This window comes from Marmota flaviventris, chromosome 1 (genome assembly GCF_047511675.1).
Source record: "Marmota flaviventris isolate mMarFla1 chromosome 1, mMarFla1.hap1, whole genome shotgun sequence".
Classification (NCBI taxonomy): Eukaryota; Metazoa; Chordata; class Mammalia; order Rodentia; family Sciuridae; genus Marmota; species Marmota flaviventris.
Window position 1 is genome coordinate 42,006,037 of NC_092498.1, and position 20,766 is coordinate 42,026,802.

Genomic DNA, 20,766 nt, shown 5'->3' on the forward strand with positions numbered 1-20,766 from the left:
TAATGAAAATTTGTAGCATCCAGAATAAGGATACAATCTTAAAAGCTGCTCAAGAAAGGAATGAGACCACATATAGGGGGAGACCAGTTTGTATCTTAGCAGATTTTTCAACTCGACCCTCAAAGCCAGAAGATCGTGGAACAACATATACCTGGCTCTGAAAGAAAATGGATGCCAACCAAGAATCTTTATCCAACAAAGCTAAGCTTTACATTTGATGATGAAATAAAACCTTCCTTAATAAAACTTACATTTTAATTTTAAGGAAACTAATAGATTAGAATAATACTTTTATTTTTGAAAAAAAAAAGTTGCTAACACTTAAGGGATTTTGGCATATGAATAATTTTGGCAATCAGTTACCTGTTTTGTTCAATATGGTTTGTAGATGTAGTAAATAGAGAAATAATAGTTATGAAATGCACATGTTCCATTTGTGGAAATAAATAGAAACTAACCCCAGCTCACTTGTATCATCTGTTCCAAGTCAGAACTTGACCTATTTGTAGTGACTGCTGAGCTTTTTAGACTTGTTATTCTTTTGTTTTCCTAATGCCATTTTTTTTTCCTTAGGAAATTTTGACTAGATTCAAATTTCTGAAGAAACATGAATTGTTAATTCACTTCATATAAGCTTTTAAGAAATTCATCATAGATAATAGTTTAGTTGTACTAGAAGAAAAACTTTGCCTGTAATTAGGATGAAAAATAAAATTTACATGAGTGTTTCTATATTTTAAGAGCTAAATAAATTATATTTTGCCATAGATACAGTTTGAAGGAAAAAAAAGTTAATCTCTTTATAAAATCAATATTGAAGGAGAAGTCTTATTCATAATTTTCTTCTGCTTTTCAATGTTTGTTTAAAATAATATTTTCCAAATTACTAAATGGCAGCTGAAGAAATTGAAATGAACATAGACTGCTTGGTTTATGAAATTGAAAATATGTGATTTGGTAAAATGCCATATCAAAAGTACTACAACTTTTCACTAACCTATGCAATATCTTCTAAATTAAAGTAAGTCCTATAAGTCACTGAAAAATGCATGCTGTATTTTGTCTTAGATATCTACTTGAAATATATACATATATATACCATTAAGTCATGTCTATACACATAGATATATGAAAATCCTAACTTTTTATAAATTTGAGGATTTATCAAATAACATTCTTTATAAACTTGCAGTCCAACATATAACTTTTCAAATTTTTATACCTTTTAAAAATTCTGGATAAATTATTTCCTAACAGTAAACACATTTACAAATCAACACTCATGAATGAGACAAAAGTTATTGTAGCTGGGTTTTTTTTTTTTTTTGGTTATTTTGTTGAAAATTGAGGGAGAATCCAGTTCTAAATTTTTGAGATTTCTTCTTTTTTTGTTGTTCAAAAGCAGATGCAATATGTTCTATGTAGTGTTACACAAAATTAAAATGTATATAGAACTGCTTGATTTATGAAACTGGAAATAGAAGATTTGGTAAAAACACCTTTATTAAAAGTTTGCATTCCTTTCAGTAACCTCTGTAACGATAACTTCATATAGTAAATGTCATAGTGAATGTAGTAGTTCAGGTAGTAAATGTGAAGATGAAGACTTGTAAGATTTGACGGAGCATTAGTCTTTTTACATCTCCCTGCAAATGATAGTGTTGTCATTTTTGCTTACTTTAAAAAAATGTTTTTGAACTTCTTTTTCTTATTTATGTTATATTCACATAAAGGTGTTTTATTTGTTTTGTTAGCAAGTGTTTGTATATAGAGGGTGATGCTATTTGGTTTTGAATCCCACTGTTTTAGGAAAAAAGCATGTGTAGAAAAAACTGGGTGTGTTCATTATATTTTCTGTTTGTTTCCAAAATAGGACATTCTTATTTCATGGGCATTGTGTGCATCATGATGTGAGGGGTTGCTATGGGGATAGTTTTAATCATTTATTATTCTAATTAGAGAAGAAAATTGCTTAAATGATAGTTCTAACATCTGTATCTAATTTTACTACAAAGATTACTTTAAATAAATTCTCAAAAACATAGCCTTCTTTCAAAGTTTAAATTGCTTCTCTTGGTAGTCATGACATAAAGACTTTGCACTTCCTACAAAGTAGATTTTAGCTTTAAATTTTGTATGGATAGCTGATGACGACTCAGGAATGTAGCTAAATTCATTATTTGAATATTTGCATCTCAATTAACACCACTTCAATATAAGTTTTTTTTCTGTACCTAATATTCAAGTTCCTTATGGTTTACTCTTCAGCAAATTATTGACAAGTCACTATTCTTGTTCCTCCCTCTTCTGTTCTTCTCCAAACTACAATCACTCCTCTGCCTGAAATTTTCTGCTGAACTCCCATTGAGTTTAACACAACATAGAATTCCTATTCCATTTGACAAAGAGTCCTGGATGTTTTAACTTCTGTTTGCCCCTCGAGGGTTAAGCTGTTAGCTTTATTGTGACTCACTTAGCTCTAGCCATGGAGTAGAGATAATCTGAAGAAAGAAAGATCTGTAGATAGTTTTTTTTGTTTGTTTGTTTTTACAATAATTTAGATGGACATGTGGGGTAAATAAACATAATGGCAGTAGGGGTTGTATGAAGGGACTTTATAAATTGAAAATTATAGCTTATAAATCATTGTTTTGAAGGAAAAATACTATTATTATTTTGGGTATATGTGTTCCCCAAATGCACTAGTATTAATGTAGAAATGTTCAGAGATAAAATGATTAGATTTTGAGAACTGTAACCTAATCCATTTGATGGATTAATGACTTGAAAGGATTATTGCACTGGGTGGTGCCCACAGGCAGGTGGCAAGGTGGGGTATGGTGGAAGAGGTGGGTCACTGTGTGTGGGGGGTATCTTTGGGGAATATATCTTATCTCTCTGGCTCTTCTTTACTGCTCTGGCTGCCTTACAGTGGCTAACTTTCCTCTGCTACACCCTTGCATGACAGTGTTCTACCTCACTTGGGCCCAGAACAGTGGAATCAACTCAGCACATACTGGGCTTCTAAAACCATGAGCCAATATACACATTTCCTGCTTTATGTTTTTCTTGTCAGTTATTTTGGTCACAGTGACCCAAGGATGACTAACATAAAGAGAAAGATATGAAAGATGACTTTTATGGTATGAAAGAAGTTTAAAATACTAGAAAAAGTGATTAATTAATGATATTAGTGAAATGGCTTATAAACATTCAGTTTGGTCAGGTAAATAATAATCAATTGAGTAGCTTACAGTTTCTTCTGTGGTTTCCCTATCACCCCATCCCTATATCATAAAAATTTACAGAGATTAATCTTGAGTCAAATTTACAATTTGCATTCCCCTGGCCATTTTTGAATGGGTGAGAGATTTGCATTCAGGAGTTATGACTGGAGCCCAAAGTTTCAGTATTTTGTTGCTAGCACCCTTAGCAGGTAAACTTGGGATCCATTGGCTCCCTTAGTCTACTTGCCTGTGGATAGTTGTTAGAAATTTGTTTTCTAGAAAGAAGTTTATAAAAAAATATAAATAAATAAATAAAAGGAAATAGTCTAGACACAGGGAGAGAGAGAGAGAGAGAGAGAGAGAGAGAGCGAGCGAGCGAGCGCGCGCCAAACTCTCATTTCATACTGCTCAAGGTGTGTCTCCATTCCTACCTTCTAAATCCTTAATAATCAGTCCTGTTGTGCTTAAGATGTCAGGCTGGTATCTTCTAAGTAGAAACGTCCTGCCTAATGCAGTTGAGTTTGAACTTCTTAAATATGAGGTTTTGATAGGATTCCTAGATGAGAATATCTAGCACCTAAATAGGATTGTAGGCTTTGGACTCAGAGGAGAATCCTGTCTTGGGTTATTTCAATTTGGATTCCATTTGCTTTTATCAAGCAGTTTGTATTGGCTACATGTCATGCCAGTCGGTTTTATATTTATCAACAACACATGATAGTGATTTTGTGTTATTTGGGTAAATATATGGGTCAGATATATGCTGGCTGGAACTAGGATTGGAACTAGGGCTGGAGTTAAAGCTTATGTCCTGGTATTGATTTGATCATGACTCTCTGAAGCAATCAAAATTAGAGGGAGACAGCATATCATACTGCATATTAATGGAGTTGAGCTATGAACCAGAAAACAAAACAACAACAACAAAAATAACAAAGATGATAGTTAAGGGAATGGAAAGGAAAAACAAGGAAAACTAGAGCTACATATCAATAACTAGAACAGATCAAAGAAGGTGTAGTTTGAAACAAGAACCCCAGAAGATTATCCTGAACACTTTTGCATGTCTACGGTTTACTTTTATGCTCTGGCTAGTACATGGAGTGTGAGTGGTATTTTTAGTTGGAGGAGGAGGAGGTTGCTATTAAGAATGGGATCATTTTTTGCATTGCATTTTTTGAACCATTTTTTTCTTAGCTTTCTGGAAAGCTATAGGACTTTATATTTGTATTTTACTACTTATGTACTGATCTTTTTTTAGTCTATGAATTTTTCCTTATGTTCCCTTGAGATTTATAATTTTTAATTTCATTGTGTAAAATAATATTTCTATTCTCTTTATAGGTTGTGTTGCTAAGGACTTAGAGAAAATAATGCTGTGTTGCATTATTTTTCTAATTTTCTGTGAAATTTCCATGTGGGCGTATGGGGAGAGGGGAAGAGAAGGAGAGATTCTGAGGAAAGAGTAAGCTCTTTGGTAATTTCAGCAATTTTAAGAAGGCCAGGGTAACTGGAGTAATTTTAAGAAGGCCAGGGTAGCTGGAGTGAGCCAAAGGGAGTCAAAGCCAGATGAAGTATGACATTCCAGGCCAATGTGAGGAGCATGTTGTATTTGTTTGGCAGATGGTGAGAATAGGATAATTGAGCAGTTTTAGTTCTTAGTTTATAATTTTCCACGTAATGGATTGGGTGATATTTCATATTTTGTTTGTCTCTGCAGCATTTTCTATATGCAGTGATGTTTTCAGGTTTACAGAAACTGAAAAAGAGTTTACAAACTCTTTTGTTTCAGGTTTACAGAAAAATTGGGAATAGAGTACAAAGAGTTTCTGTATACCCAACCATCCTGTTATTAACACATGACATTAGTAAATTATATAATTACTAATTATCAACATGACATTAGCAATGCATATTTATCACAGCTAATGAACTAATATCGATACACTACTATATATGAAACCCATACTTTCATTTATATTTCCTTAGTTTTTGCCTAATACTCTTTTTTGTACCACATAGAGGATACCACATTCAATTTAACTTTCAGCCAGACATGGTGGCTCACACCTGTAATCCCAGCTTCCTGGGAGACTGAGGTAAGACGATGACAAGTTTGAAACCATCATCAGCAACTTAGTGAGACCTTGTCTTGAAATAAAAAAAAAAAAAAAAAGGGCCTGGGATATAGCTTAGTGGTAGAGCACCCTGGGATCAATCCCTAGTACTAATATATATATTTAGTTTAGTTGCCATTTATCTTTAGACTTCTTTTGGCTAGACAGCTCTAATTCCCTTTTTAACGCCCATATTGTTAAGGAGCGTATCTATAAGTTTCAACTGATTGGAGCATTTTGATATTTATTCTTCGTATGGGGTGTGTGTGCGTGTGTGTGGGGGGGGGAATGCATACATTTCTTCAGATTATAAGAACCCTTATAGAACCTTATAGAACCCTTGCTGAGTGAACTGACCTTATAATTGGCTCACTTTGTAAAGGTTATCAGGGTTACCAGCTAAGTGAGAATAAAGGGACAGTGGATTGATTATCAGTTAAACTTAGATAAGTATTGTCCAAGTCTTCTAATTACATAGACCACATCATATCACACAGAACTGTTTTTTCCTTCTCTTTTAATATTTCACATGTGACTTTCTCCAAATGCCTTTATGTTGAAAGACAATTTTGGAATCTTTGAATTTTTGTAAAGTTGTTTTCTAGGTATCACTTTTCCTTGATCTGTGTGTCTTAATAACTTCATAATAAATTCTTAGAATTATATAGTTATAGCTTTGCTCAAACAAGATTTTAGACATAGTTTTCTTCTCTTCCTTCTCTTTATATTATGTAATGTGGGTTTTGTTTTCATTATACAGCTTATATTTATGAACGTATAAAAATCTGTAACTGAAAATCTGTCACCCAGAACTTTTTTAAAGCTCTCACCTGAGTATCTCACCATTTACATATGTGTGTTACATCCCTTGTTATTTTACAGACCCATAAAAATTCAACAAGAAAAAGTGGTAGTGATTGTCTTTTATGCCAATTCAGAGGTATGAGTGTTGGCCTATTTTTTTCTTTTCACACACCCAATTAGTGATGAAGGCCTTTCATCCCCCTTTCTTCCCAATCCCTTTACTACTATGTTAGTTACAAAATTTCTGCTTAGTAGTCCTCTTCCTACTGGTACCCTGCCACTCCTTGATGAGTCCTTGCAAAGTCCTAGAAGGAGCCTTGATCTTGCTTTCCCCAAGCATAGTTCTAACATAATCCTCATGAAATCATTGGGTTTTACTTGTGTATATTTGTGTTCTAGTACTGTGTTGGAAATTCTTTGAGGACAGGAGGCTGTAATCTCTTCATAATTAGTGGGTTTTACTTGTTTTGCATGGTTACAGTCCACACAGAGGCTGTTTTTTTTTTTTTAATAAAGATAGGAGAATGCATTATATTGCAATCATTGCATAGTGCCTGGCAACCTAGAAATATAACCAAGGACTGAAAAGTAGGAGTGAAAATTTTATCTTAAAATATTTTTTAGTGTTGATGGACCTTTATTTTATTCATTTTTTAATGTGGTGCTGAGAATTGAACCCAGTGTCTCACACATATGAGGCAAGCACTCTACCACTGAGCCACAACCCCAGCCCGATCTTAAAATATTTTCAAGACCTGGGTTCTCCAGAGAAAGAGAAAATATACATTTATATTTATGGACAGTGAAGAGAGAGATTGGTTCATAAAATAAAAAGAATGAAATCTTATCATTTTTGACAATATGTATGAATCTGGAGCATGATGTGTTAAGTGAAACAAACCAGGAACAGAAAGACAAATAATGCATATTCTCATTCTTATGTAGAAATTAAAATGGTTGATCCCACAGAAGTAGAATAGCAGAACAGTCACTAGAGGCTAGAAAAGGTAGGAGGAAGATAGAAGTCGTATAGTAGATCCCAAAATATCTTAGAAAGGAAGAATAAATTTTAGTGTTCTTTAGCACAGCAGGGTGATTACTGCTTAAGACAATTTATTATATATTTCAAAATAGAGGATTTTGAATGTTCCCAGCACAAAGATAAATGTTTTTGGTGATGGAAATGCTAGTCACCTTATTAGATCATTATGCATTACATACATATCACACTGCCACACCATGCATGGAAATATTATTATTGTATTATCAACTAAAAAGAAAAATTAAAAACACATTGCCTTACACAGTTGTTATGATTTGGATGTGAGGTGTCTCCCAAAAGTTCATGTGTGAGACAGTGCAAGAAGGTTTAGAGGAAAAATGCTTGGATTAAGGCATAACCAAATCAATGAATTGATCTCCTAATGGGATTAACTGAGTGGTAATTGAAGGTGGGTAGGGTATGGGTGGAGGAGGTGGGTCCCTGGGGGACATACCTTTGGGGTATGTATTTTGTATCTGGAGAGTGGAGTCTCTCTTAGCTGCCCGATCATCATATGTGAGCTGCTTCCCTCTGTCAAACTCTTCTGCCATGATGTTCATTCTCGCCCTCAGCCCCAAGGAATGGGGCTGGCTGTCTTGTACTGAGAGCTGTGAAACCGTGAGCCACAAAATAAACTTTTCCTCCTCTACAGTTGTTCTAGTTGGGTCGTTTAGTTGCGGCATTAAAAAAGCTGACTAAAACATGGAGGCTGAAATCAAGGGGAGCTGATTTTATTTCCAACACAGTAAACCAGTGCAATAAATTCAAATCTCAATCCCAAGGCCGAAGACTGATTTCCCAGCTCAAGTACAGGGGGAGAAGGAAAGTGGGGAGAAAGTTCTGAGGGCCTGAATAGAATAAAAGGCTGAGTAAGAAAGGATTTGGATTAGATGAGGCACCTCCACATTTTGGAGACTACTCTGCTTTGCTCAGTCTACCAATTTAGATATTAATATTGATCACACCCATAAACAGCCTCATAGATACATCCAGAAATATAAATAATGTTTAAACCAATATCTGGGTACTTCATGGCACAGCCATATTTACACATAAAAGTAACCATCACAGAGATGAAAGTAAATTAAAATCGAGTGCAAGTCAATGCATACTAATTCAGAACTCCTTGTGCCTGGAACATTTGTTTTTGTCATTTAATTCAGAATATGTGCGTTTTTGTGTACTGTGGGTTATGCAGCCAAGTTTTAAAAATAAATATCCATAAGATATTAGGCTGAAGAGAAGGAAAATAAAAATATCGGTAAGTTTACTTTTCTGTTCTGTTCCTGTCCCCAGGAACATTTATTGATAAGCTTATTTTTCTGTTCTATTCTTTTTCCAAAGCCAAGTATCTGATGTGATGGAACCAGAATTCCAATTGATTCATCATTCAAAACTGTTTATTGATTTTACCCTGTGTTCCAGGTCTTCGTGGTTTGGAGGGTATAGCAGTGTCTAGGAGAGCATCCCTGCTCTGTGGAACTTGTGTGACACTGTATGTAAAGAGTATCAGATATCTTATGTTCAATAATGTACTGTAAGGAATAGTATGGGGAAAGAGGACCTGGTTTGGGGAAGAGTGGTACTTACCATTCAGTATAGAATAACCAAAGAAGGGCTCTTTAATAAAATCATATTTGGAGCAGAGACTTGAATGAAGGAAGTGAGTAACCCAGATACCCAGATACTCTGATACTTGGGAAAAGAATATTTCATGGAAGTGACATAGCAAGTACAGATTCCCTTAGCGTAGAGCATGATTTAAACGCTTTAGGTACAAGAAGGAAGCTAATGAGTAAGTGAAAAGAAGTGCTAGAAAATACAGCCAGAGAGGCAGAGAAGAATCAAACCCTAAAAAGAATTTCTAGACACACTAGTAAGCACTTTAGTTTTTAGCTCTAATAAAATCAAGACTATTTTAGGAATCTGGCAGGTGGGTTTCAAATATGATCTTTGCTTCTCTTTTAACAAAATCAAATTGGCTGGGCAGTTTATTTATTTATTTATCTCGAGAATAGATAGTTGGGGCAAGGGCAAAACCAGAAAGATTATTTAGAAAGGTACTGCAGTAATATAGATTGGAGATGATGGTGGCTTGGATCTAAATGACAGTGGTGTAAGTGGTGTGGTTGGTAATTCAAGAAGGTGAATTCTGGATGTATTTTTAATGTAGAAAAAAGTAGTATTGGCTACAGGATTTTATGTCTTAATCATTACATTGTATTGTATTTGGTGAATATTTTGTGATTGTTTAATATCTCTGTGCAAAGCAGGAGCTGTGTTTGACCAATTACATGAATCATCCAATGTCAAAAACAGTATGATAGAATCTACTTCTCTTGAAGAGAAAGCATGGGGAGACAGAAGTTGTACAGCTGTTATTGGAGCCCTAGAATGTACCATAAGTGTCAGAATTTTATGAGGGGGAAACAGATAATCTCAAAAGAAGAAATGAGTTTATTATCAATATGCATATTCCTGAAACTTTTGATAAACACACCAAAAAAGCACTATTAGTAATACCTCTTATCGTAATTGATCCTTTTACAGTCATAATATTTTAAAACATTACTAACCTTACAATAGTACTTGTGACAATATTTATTTGACTTACAAATTGATTTTGACATTGCCTTTTCAGGTTAAATGTGAAGAGTTTTTCTGTTTTAAAAACATCAGAAACATTAAGTAGTAGAGTAGCTGAAGAACATCTAGAGAATTTCATTAATATGAACATGGTGATTTACAGTGCTTAGACCCTGGTGAAGTTTAAAGTTCCATAGTAGGCTTAGAAAACGTGGGTAAGCTATTAATATTTTAGCATCTCCATTTCCTGTGGGGATGTGGCTTCCAGTTGTAGAGGAGAATATTATAGTCTTATTTAGTATAAAATTCATATATTGTAGAAGAGTATGTTAGAAGTCCCAGTTGGGTTTTCTCTGAATTTATTATCTTACAAAGTCAAATACAGATGCATCTTTCATAAAAGGAATAAGCTTATTCTAAAGTAATATCTGAGACTCTTCGATCAACTTATTACATTTTGATGACCATTTCAACAGTTGAACAGTAGTAGAATAACTGGAGGAATACAAATGAGATACAAAAGTTATTGATGAACAGCAAAATAATTCAGAACTCAGAGATTCTTAACAATAATTATAAAAGAATAATTAACAAAATAAGAATAAAAATTCTTATTTGGAACCCTCCCAAAATTCTTATTTAGGCCAATTATATTCAGTGGCCTAACATAAAATAGATTGGTTACTGAGGTAATTTTTTTTTCTAATCGGATTACTCTTAATATCATTTTCTATCTAAGGTATTTCTTTGAACATAGTGACAGAAACAGCCAGAACATAGCGAGTGACCAAGAAGCTTAGCCAAGTCTCAGAGGTATCTATTAGCTTCTTGTGTTTGTTCATATTTAAAGTATAAGACAAACAGCTTTTGTGTTCTAAGGCTTCTCAGTCATAAAACAAACTTTTAACAGGAGAAACAAGTTAAATATTAAATATTGCATGTGTTGGGAGAAGAGGTTTAATGGAGAGGAGTTGGGTAGGATCATTGGGGCAGGAGTAGTGACAATAGTTGGAAACCTGGCATCTGAGGAAAAGGACAAAGCTTATGATACAAAATTTAAAAATGAGGAGCTTCTTACCGATGGTTTTTCCTAACAGCATTCTTGAGTCCACAAATTCGATGTTACCCTTTACAGTAAGTTTGAGCTTAAGACATTTAAGAAAGATTTCCATCCTTGAATGCATATCTTTTACAATGTGACTCTACATCTTCTCCTGCCAACAGTCTGTTTCTCCATTCCCTTGAATCAGGATGGATGGCCTTGAGAATTAGTTTTACCAATAGAATATGGCAAAAGTGACCCTAGCTGAGAACATAGTAAAGTGCATCAACTGAAAAATATAAACACATTTCTAAAGGGTTTGCTTTCATTCTCAAATGATAGAACCTAGTAAGTTATTGAAGGAAAGTTATCTTGGAGAAATCAACTTCATAAAATTATCTAAGAAGTTGTTTATCCTTGGATGATTCTGTTAAAAACAAGGTAATATGCTTTATGGGACATTGCACTGACCTAATTTTTCTAGTCTTTTTTTTGTGTGTGTGTGTGTTTTAAAAATATTGAAACAAGTACTTGCTTCACTTTTAATAACTTAAAAATAATTTTGAAAAACTAAAGATCTTATCCTTTCCAGTTTTCCAACTGTTAATTAACATACAAACACACAAAAACCTTTCATATTTTAGTGGTGTTCTTCTCATTTAAAATGAGGTCATGCATCCTTTAAAGATACCCATGACTGTCTTGGTGGTTACAGCCTCACAGGTAACTGTGTGTAATGGTGTTTTAAAAGATATTCCCAGGCAATTAGCTGAGCACATGAAGAAAGAAATTAAAGAGTGGGTGGGAGAAGAGCTGCATATTTTTGACAATAAAACAATAGAAGATGGTTTTCAATTTGGTTAAAGAAACAAGAAGGTGAATACTGTATAAGATTATTGTCTCTCTTTCGTCTTAAGTAACAGGAGATGGTGTATAATCTATGTGAATATGTTAGAGAGCAATGAAATCTCCCTTTGTTTGATCTGCAATTGTTGTTGTATGCTATTAGGTAAATTTTGATGCACTTTCAATAAAAAGGACTATTAATGAATTAATGTTTGTAAGTCTCTTTTAGCTCATCAGATGAAAGGTGTTATATAAGTGCAAAATAGTAGTATTGTGGTGGTTTCCATGACAACAGTAACTTTCTCACCTGGCAGGAACCCACTAATAAAATAAGTTGTCTGACTTAAAGTTTCTATTATTACTCTGCTTTTTGCACTTTCTAGTTTAAAGCATTCCAATTTAGTACTTTAATATTGTATGGCATGGTGGTATGAGCCTGCAATCCCAGGGATTTAGGAGGCTGAGGCAGAAGGATTGCAAGTATGAGACCAGCCTCAGCATTTTAGTGAAGCTCTGAGCAATTTATCAAGACCTTGTCTCAAAATTTAAAAAGGAATGGGCATGTAAGTCAGTGGTAAAGCACCCCTAGTTTCAATCCCTAGTATCAGAAAAAAAAAATGGCATATATATTTTATTTTTATCCACTAATTTGTTCATGTAGCCTTGTTAATTCTTGCTGGTATATTTCATAGTATTCTCATTATATAAGAAAAAAAACACATTAATCTCTAAACTATGAGGATATTGTCACTTTCAAATGATTATTCACCTTCATCCTTTCTCTGTTCTTGGAGTCAAAAAGTCCTGGGCCTAAATCTTGCTCTCCTAAAACATGATACAAAGCAAGTTATTTGTCTCTTGATTTGCTTTTTCATCTGCAAAACAGAAATATATTAGAATCTACCCCAAAAGATCATTGTGAGGACTGCATGTGATCATATATGTGAAGTGAGTGGTTAAGTGTGTACTCAAGAAATACTAGTTATTATATAATACATTAATTCTCCCCTCGTAAGTGTATCCAGGCCTCTATATCTGTATATCTGATAGAACTTTCATTGTGAAAGAAAGGTTCAGCACCTACATCATCCATTGTGGTGGCCATCAGATAATACATGGTTACTGAGCACTAGAAATCTGGCTAATGTGATTCAATAACTGAATTTTAAATTTTATTTAATTTTAATAACTTTATGAAGAGTCCCCTGAGACTAGAGACTGCTATTATTGAACAATGCAGATCTAGCACAAATCCTTATTATTTTTTGTCCTGAGAAACTGTTTTGTTAGCATTCCAGCTCAAGTATTGAAGTTCTAATCTCTGATGTTCGTCTGTTGATCAAGCACACTAAATCTCTAATCGTAACTTAAGTCTTGGCTTCTTTTTTTCCTGCCTTATTTTTTTTTCAACTTTGTTTCTATTTCTACACAATATCTCCACTCTGCCAGTTTCCATAATACTTTCATTCAGTTTACTACTCTGCTCATTTTTCACTTTTCAACTAATTCCCTGAATTCTCAGTTAAATTTTCTCTTTTTAACTCTCTCAGGGAAAGAGAGACTTTTTTTCCCCCTTAGACAAACAAGCATTTCTCTCTAGTCTCTGTCTCTTTTACTGGGTGCAGTGGACTGTATTGATGGTATGCGACAATGCTGGGCTCCCTAAGCCCTTCCCCTTTTTGAGGAGACCTAGGGTAGAAACTGTGAAGGAACATTCTCAGTATTGGGGGACTCAGTTGGGGCAGGGACTCCTCAGCAACCGAGGGACTTTTCTTCCTCTGCTGCTCTTTCTGCGACTGGCTGTTGGTTCAGGGACTCTAACTCCTTGAAGGCCCTGTGGACCATAAAGTCTACCACCCTATCCCTTTAAACAAGGTCACTGTCATACCAGTAAATGAGTTTGACAAAGTGGTCATTGAGGGCAGTGTCAACCCCCAGAATTGAAGGTGGACGAATGAGAATCACTGTTAAAAGTTGCAGGAGACCTGGTCCTTGATACATTTCAGATTGTCCTTTAAATTAAGGTGCTGACAAATGCCTGCTTCACTGCCATTTTTTGTATCTTCATATTTGGCAGCTTTCTCCAAATGGCAGGTCAGATCCACAACTGACAACGTTGGGTGAGCACATTGAAGGCTTTGCTATTGGGCATCCCATTCAGCTCAGGGATGACCGTGCCTACAGCCTTGGCGCAGGACTAAGAATAAAGTTATGGGCAGCTGCATGGCTGTTACATCACAGTTTCCAAGAGGGTCCAGCCCAAGATCTTCTAGGAAGTACTAAGATTATGGGCTGTGGTCATGAATTCTTCCACGACACCAGAGTTGTAATGGATGACCTTGGGCAGGGTGGGCTAGCAGGCAAGAGTTGGTGGTGCAGGAGGCATTGCTCATAATCTTGAGGGAATTGTATTTCTAATGGTTTACACCTATCACAAACATCATAGCCTCAGCAGAAGGGACAGAGACAATTACCCTTTTGCCTCCATCCTTTAAGTAAGCCCTGACACCCTCTATGGTAGTGAACACACCAGCGGATTCTACAACATTTTCAGGCACCAGCACCACGCCATTTGATGTTTGTGGAATCTCATGCCTGGAAGATGGAGATAGGCTTTCTTTTCATTAATGACAAGTTTCTCAGCTTTGAGCCATTGCACTTGCCATGGATAGTAAACTCATACTGGGACATGTAGACCATGCAGTTGAGTTCAATGAAGAGGTCATTGATGGTGAAAATAACCCTTTGCTCATCAAATCCATTTACTCCATCCTTCATGTTGTGTCTCAGGACATGGCTGGCACTGCATCAGCAGTCTGTTGAATGAGGTGGATCATGGAGGTGGGGTGAGGTGGAGTGGAGCCTCTGAGTATTCTTTTGACCTAATTTTTTCCTAGCCTCTCTGAAACTTTTCTCTGTTGTCATTCCCTTCTTTTTTTAGTTTTTTTCCTCATCAACAATTTCTGTCATTGAATTTTAATTCTAAGCTATTTCTCACTTCTTTCTTAAATTATCAGAGTTTCAGATGAACTGTTTACATTATGCTAGGACTGACCTCACCTTTCATATTCCCCTTAATACCTTTTACTGGGTGCAGTGGACTGTATTGATGGTATGCGACAATGTTGGTCAATCATATATACTCATATATACTCCTTTATTATAGATCACCAGTTATTTCATGTCTTCCTTTCCTTAATGATAATTTTCTTATCTTTATAATGCCTTGCATAATTCCTCAGTCCCATCTTGAAATTAGTTTTCTTTTGGCTTTCTTCACTATCATTCTTAATGTACCATCCTGCGTTGCATCTTGATTCTCTTTAGCTTTGTTGACTCCTTTAGGGTGCCTCCATTTCTTTCTTCTTCAAGTACTGTTCACATGTAATTAATTCTTGCTCCTGAGAAACTCTTCTATAGATTTCTAATTGGTCTCTAGTGTGTCTTTACACACCTCCCTACCCATTTGTGCCCTTCTAAATGAATCCTTGTATAGTCAACTCATAATCATATATGACTGTTTGTACAAAAATCTTTAATATTCATCTGTTTTAAAATGTATGGCATGGCCTTAAGCAACACTGGATGTATTATAGCTCTGTCTATTTAGCCTCTTTATTCAGGGTAACCCAGAAGTTCTTAGAATGAATCTAGGGCATTTCAGGAAGTCCTTGGGGCCCTTCAAGGTAGTTGCAAGGTTAAAACTATTTTCATACTTATATTTACTTATTTGCCATTCTCACTTTTTTTTCACTCTTTTTCTCTCATGAATATACAATGGAGTCATCCAAAGGCTAAATGATGTTTGATGATGTCATTGTTCTGATGGCAGGTGTACTTGTCTATTCTTGTGATCTGAAAATTTCTCAGTTCAAGTAGAGATATAGATCATCCACAGAAACAGAGTCTTTCTGGGTGAGAGATTCTTAATAATTTTTAAAAGTAAAGAGCTTGAGAACTTCTGTAGTAATCAAATGTGGCTGTCTCATTGTTATTTTGACATCAAAATGCTCTGTTTTCCTGGTTTACATCTAGGTAAACATAACACTTTTATGTTTAGGTCAGAAGCTAACTCCTTCATTTAGCCTTTCCTGATCTTTCTCTTCACCCAAAACAGTGTGTAAGAATTCTTATTTATCACTACCTTGAACACTTTATCACTGTATTTTTTTTTTTAAATGATGTTTGCCGTATTAAATTGTTTGGGGGATTTTTAGATTTGCTCCATTCCTTGCATCAGAGCCCACATAATCTTTTGAGGGCCGTGTGATTTTTAATCTTTGTTTTTCCACTGAGCCTCACACGTTTTAGGCACTAATTATGTAGTTAATAGATAAATGTATTTGGTTGTTCAGCTACTAGTTAATTCAACAAACATTTATTTAATTAAGACTGGATGTTTTAAAGACTCTCAAGAAGCTAAATGTAGGGGATGAAAATGTAAACAAATAAGTGTCATAATAATCTTTTAACATGCAGTAAACTGAAGTAGGGTTCATTGGAAGAAAAAAAAACTTCTAAGGAAATGGTAGTATCAGAAAATACTGCAGAGAGAAAATTATATTTAAAAGAAAAATTTTGCATGCCCCATTTTTCCACCCAACTAGGAGCTACCTGGATTGTGTACCTCATACACTTACTAAGATTGAAAGACTTATCCTCTCAACCTGTAGAGACATTGGCTTTCTAGATCCAGAGAAAAACAGTCATTACTAACTCTCTTCTTCACTATATTTCTCACATAAAGCTTATGAACAACTTTTTAAAATTCTTGCCAAACTCAAAGAATATTTTCCATTGCTTTCAGTTACTATTCTTCATTAAATTGTGAATATGAAAATATCTTAAATTTGGAGATTTACTCCTGTATGTACATGGAAATTATTTGTTTTAATTGTTCCAAAATATACACAAAACAAAATATCTCATCTTAGCCGTGTTCAGGTGTGTCATTCTGTGTCATTGAGTACATTTACATTGATGTGCAGTTGCCACCATCCATCTACATAAATCTTTTCATCTTGAAAGTTAAAACTGTACTTAGAATCAATAGCTTCCAATTTCCTCCTCTAGCAAGCCCAGCCCCCACAACTACTAATCTGTATTGTGTCTGCATTTGGCTATTCCATCTATATTTCATACAAGTGGAATTATATAATATCTCTCCTTTTGTTACTGGTTTACTTTACTACTTAGCTTACTGTGTTTAAGGTTCATCCATGGTATAGCATGTATCAGAATCTTTTTTCTTTCTAAGGCTGACTATTACTGCATTGCATTGATATACCACATTTTATTTATATAGTCATCTTTATAAATGAACATGTAAATCTGAATTGAATTTTCTGTAGATGGAATTTGATACCATCTATAATAATAAACAAAATATTGTACATTTAGTCTACTCAAATGACATGGTATTAAAGCCATTAAGGCTATTTGAGTAAGAGTGATGCCTCTCTTATGTAGAGTAATAGTAAAACACATTTATTTGACCGGAACCTAGGCAAATAAAAATTAAGATTCAAAATTTAGTTTGAGTACACAAATGTTTATATTTTGCACAAATGTTTATATTTTGCACACTACTACTCAAGTATCTATGCAAATTCTTTGTTATACTTTCTCTTCAACAGATATAAAATATCTGTGAGAACATACTGTCTTAAGGAACAGCATGGTGGGTCCAAACAGGCAGATCCTTTATACTGGGCTATAATCTAGAGCTGTTGTTTCTAATATTCTTAAACCTGTTGTTTATTTAGTATGTTCTGTTAGTGTCCCTGCTCACTCTGATGATTGCCAAAAGTCTGTACTCCTCACAGTATAAAATGAAAATAAATGACAAACTCTCAGAGCACCTATAGAAGACATTATCTTTATGTCAGTAGGTTACTTGTTCTTACTACTGTGACCCTGTGACATTATTGCCTTAAAAAAAAAGAAGCAGAGACATACATAGGATTGCCCAGCATCTATATGTGTCTGTGTGCATGTGTGTGTATGTGTTTGTACTTTCTAGTATTTGTTTCTGGATTTCTGCAGGTGTAGATTAGTAACACTAAATTATAGGAGATATGAAAAAGTTGAAGTCAAAGTTTGCTTTTTGGAGATATCTGACCAATTAAACATCATACAATTATTAGTATGTTTATCATACTGTAAAAACAACAGTCATAAAGTTTTATTTTTGGGGGGCCAGGTATTATTCCACAAATACATTTTATTGTTGTTGTTGTTGTTTCAGTTCAAGAAGTCATGTCGTGTATAACTGGGTATTCTAGGTAAGGAAACAATAGGAATAGACTTTATTCATGAGTTGCTGAGAAGGGACTAATGTAGAACTTGGCCTGACTTTGAGCTTAGGATGCACATGCAGTGTAGTAGGAGGCCAAAAGATAGTTGTAAATACATGTAAATTATTTACAAGTCAGTCATGTTGTTGACAATTTGAATTGGAGTATCAACAAAAAGATTTATCATGAAACTTTCTGTAAGAAGGAAAGTAGTTTGCATTTTTAATTAAAATGGTGAATGAATCCATGAAAGGGATAGTTGAAATCTTTTTCCTTGTTAGTACACATTATGCTTGAAGTGAATAGCTTATATTTGATGGATAGAAAACATGATCCTGCTATGCTTGTTTTAAAATTTAATATTATTAAATTATTTTTCTACTCATGTGAATTCTTAAACAAGTTAATATAATTCATTTTAATGTGTTTTAAAAATCTCATTAGTCTTTCTTCTGATAATCTGTACCAGTAGGACATGTATTTTAGAACTATGTCCCTCAAGTTAAGGAAGATTTTATCCTTTGCTTCACTGAGAGGTTTTTATAATGAATGGATGTTGGTTTTGTCATATGCTTGCTTTTTATTCATCTGTCTATTTGGACATGGAATTTTTCTTCTTTAATCTGTGGATATGTTGGATTATACTAACTACTTTTTGAATGCTTAACCAGTCTTAAAAACCTGGGATAAATCCCATCTTGTTGTGGTATATTATATAATTTCCCTACATATGTGGGTGGGCATGTACTTTGTACAAATACATTGCTGGATTATGTTGAGAATTTTTATGTTCATATTCATGAGAGATATTGGTCTATAGATTTTTTTGTGATATCTTTGGTTTTGTTATTAGGGTAGTGTTGGCCTCATAGAATGATTTAAGAAGTATTCTCCCTGCTTATATCCACTAACAGAGATTGTACAGAATTGATATAATCTATTCCTTAAATATTTGGTAGAATTCACCTGCAAGCCAACATGGGGCCTGGTGCTTTCTGTTCTGGTTGTTATTAATTATTAATCCAATTTCTATAGTATACATAGGTCTATTGATATAGTCTACCTTTTCTGTGAGTTTTATCAGCTTGTCTTTAAGCTTTGGGCCATTACCTCTTGGGTATCAGGATTTTTGGCACAGGGTTTTTAGACCATTGACATATTTGTGGCTATGTGTCTCTCAATTGGTTAGGAAGTCATGCACCTCCCAAGATCCTAAATTTTTCTTACCTGTTAAAAAGACTTTTTGTAAGGTTGGAGTCTATCTCAGGTTTCTTCTGGTTTGAAAAGAGGTGACAAAGCATGAAGAAAGTGTCTCTGTAGTTGTTTTCCTACATGTTAACATTGGACCCTTGCTTCTCTAAGCCAGGTTTACAGATTTGACCACACTGCTGTTTTGCTGAACATGAGACCTTCTTGCCAATGGCAATGACAGAGAAAAATGAGAAAATATAGTTCTAGACATGTTTTGAGGATTAAAACTGCTAATATGTGGAAGTTGGTATATTAGTAAAAATAACTGTCAATATTGAAAGGAAGATGAATTTACCTTCTTTCTTATTCAAGGAAGAAGAAAAGGGACGTACAGATACAGAAAGGAATCAGAAAAAAAGAAATATTTGAAGCATTTTAAAATCCGTAACTTTTTTTTTAAAGATTTAATTATCTTACTGCGATGAAGCATTTGAATGAGAATCAGACCTATGTGTCATTCTGTATAATCTGAGTCTATTTAAACCTGCTTTACTTACACTAATAGTAGCCTTTTTGAATTTTTTCTTAATATTTTTTCCTCTAATTCAGTCTCATACTCTAAGTTAAAAAAAAAAAAAAATAACCAAGGCAGTCTGGGGAGGAATTCCCTTTTATTGGCTCACTGGTGTAGTCCTTGAGCACCCACTGAGCACACACACCTCTGTAGGATGAATTAGAATCAACTCCAGCCTGGGCTTCAACCCAGGGGCTTGTTTTTAACCTATTATGGTTATAGAAGTTTTTACCTTGTACTAAAATTCTTACTATATTTTATTTTGTTGAAAATGTTTTTCCTTCCAGTTTTAAATATTTTGCTGTATTTGTAATGATGTCAAGAGTACTGTTTTATTTATTTATTTTTCTCTTCAGCACATCCAATTGAAAATATTAAACTACATATATGTGTCCTCATAGACATTCATTTGATTTGCTTATGGCAGTTTACATTTACATGGTTATGGGTTATGTGACTTTAATAGTTTTAATTTGAATAAGTGGCATAATCATTTTAATAAAACAGTTCTAATTAACATGAAAACTTTTATTACACTTATATTGTGCTCTGTGAAAAGTGAGATGCATGTATTTGATGAGTTATTCTTTTTAATTTTTAATTTCATCACAATGGTTTATTTCAAGGGATGTTTTATAAAATTCAGAGAAAAAATTTAAATATACTCAAGTCTTCAGCTACCAGGGTATTAGAATCATTCTTTTTGTTGCTTCAAGAGAAATTCTGAAAGGGATTTAGTTGTGATTCAGACAGGTGTGTCACTTTCTCTACCTGCTTCATAAATAATTATCATTTTCATATAGCAAATTGCTTTTATAGTTGGTATCACCATGTATGCTTACTTTTGCTTTCATGGTATCACATTCTAACTTATAATCTGTCCTTTTCCTTGGGGAACATGATTCACTCAGAAACCTATTTACTACATGCTTACTCTGTCCTTAAGCGCAGTCAACAGGGAGGGTGTCTTTTATCTCTGTATTTCCAGCAGATAGCAAACTTTATACATAGCAGGTGTTCAGTAACTGCAATGATTGAAGG

General features: G+C 34.3%; 1 protein-coding gene and 1 pseudogene across 3 annotated transcripts in view; one reads left to right on the forward strand and one right to left on the reverse strand.

The window, feature by feature from the left end:
* The window catches only part of Foxp2 (forkhead box P2), a 554,181-nt gene that overhangs the window by 148,307 nt on the left and 385,108 nt on the right, over positions 1-20,766 (forward strand). The window lies entirely within an intron of this gene.
* On the reverse strand, positions 13,417-14,388 carry LOC114085216 (glyceraldehyde-3-phosphate dehydrogenase-like; annotated as a pseudogene).